This window comes from Microtus pennsylvanicus, chromosome 22 (assembly GCF_037038515.1).
Source record: "Microtus pennsylvanicus isolate mMicPen1 chromosome 22, mMicPen1.hap1, whole genome shotgun sequence".
NCBI classification, from domain to species: Eukaryota; Metazoa; Chordata; class Mammalia; order Rodentia; family Cricetidae; genus Microtus; species Microtus pennsylvanicus.
The window spans coordinates 1,025,001-1,026,598 of record NC_134600.1 but is presented as its reverse complement, the minus strand read 5'-3'; the positions used below and the strand labels follow the sequence as shown (position 1 = coordinate 1,026,598).

The window sequence follows — 1,598 nt, the reverse complement described above, 5'->3', positions numbered from 1 at the left end:
ATAACACAAAAAGGAAGAAACATTTCAAAGTCTTTTTAAAAAGCCATCATTACCCTGATACCAAAAAACCAGACAAAGGCCTAACAAGAAAGAAAACCGTCGTCTAGTGTGTTTGAAGAAGATGGGCGCAAAAATTCTCAATTGAAAGAACCTGCTAACAGGACAGATTGTAGGCCGAAGGTTTTGTGGCTGGGTTGGTGTCTCGGTCCCGCTCCTGGGAGCCTTGCCTGGTTACAGAAGATGGCCAGTTCCAGCTCCGTATCCCCCATTGCTAGGAGACTTTGCTAGGGTCACTCTACCAGAGATTCCAGGGGTAATGGTGGTGTCTAGAACCTTATGGGCGTGGCCAGCCCACGACTGGTCCAACCTGAGGTCTACACCACAACAGGGAGCCCCTATCTGACTCTGCCTGGACAGCTAGAAACCTGGACAGCCCAGAGACCCAATGTCGAACCAAACACAACTGGCAAAAACAAAGAAAGTCAGTGAAATGATTCCTAATGGTATCCTGCTATACTCGTACATCATTGCCTAGGCCAACTCTCATCAGAGAGGCTTTAAAAAACTAAAGCTGTTGACCTGGTGAGGAAATTATAACTACTTTCATCTAGCTTGTCTTTCAGGCTTTCCATTTTCCAAACGTTTCTTTTGTTTTGCTTGTTTTTTGAGGCAGGGTTTCTCTGTGTAACAGCCCTGGCTGTCCTGGAACTCACTCTGTAGCCCAGGCTGGCCTTGAACTCACATAGGTTCACCTCTGCCCCCTGAGTGTTGGGATTATAGGCATGCGCCGCCCCCCCCAGCCTTTTCAAAACTTTTATGAGCGTGGGTTATCTTCACATCGAGTAAAGAACATTATTCCAAGTATATTGCTTTAAACTGTTGACCTAAGTAATTAAGTTCCCAGCTAGCGCTACTGAAACAATTTTATCTTGAAATTTTGGATGGGGATTTAACGATGGCTGTGGGTCCATCAGAGGATGAGGAACAGAACCGTTCTGAGTATTCAGAAGCAGAACCTTAACCGAGGTCTCAAACTCGTTCTGGTCCTATGCTGCTTTTTAAAACCGCCCTGCCAGCAACAGCCATTCCAAGGGACCGTGACTGCCAACCAGGAAGCGGTATGTGGAGAAAGGCTTGCGTTTACATTCAGAGTCTGAAACAAGGGGACACCCAAGCTACGTTTTCTAATTTAACAGATTTAAAAAAAAAATTCGACTAAAATAATTTCCTAGGCTTTTACATGTCCTTTGAGTTTATATTTGTAATTGTGACATTTTCAAGAGAAACACACAATAATTCATTTGTATTATTGACAGTTTGCTTTCCTCTCAAAGGATTTTCCCCCTTAATTGATCAGTACACACAGAGTAAGAACATTCGATATATTTAGAGACATTTCTACTTAGAGGCATTTGAATAATTTTGAATTTATTGGTATTTAATTGATTTTTTAAAATAATGATTTGGGGTTTGCCTATCTCAAGTTTTGCTGCGGGCGAGACACATTTAGTTAAGCTTCTTGGATCCTTCCTGCCTTTGAAGCCATTTTTCATTGCAAATCTCAGGCACCCAGACTAGCCCCCACCCCCCCCCCACCC

At 43.4% G+C, this 1,598-nt stretch overlaps 1 protein-coding gene across 1 annotated transcript in view; it reads right to left on the bottom strand.

Annotated features, from left to right (window-relative positions):
• Nucleotides 1-1,495: 1,495 nt before the first annotated feature.
• The window catches only part of LOC142839919 (cation channel sperm-associated targeting subunit tau-like), a 38,157-nt gene continuing 38,054 nt past the window's right edge, over nt 1,496-1,598 (bottom strand). The window contains exon 13 of the mRNA XM_075956337.1: nt 1,496-1,598. This exon is cut by the window's right edge and continues 394 nt beyond it. The gene's annotated coding sequence lies outside the window, so the exon portion shown is untranslated.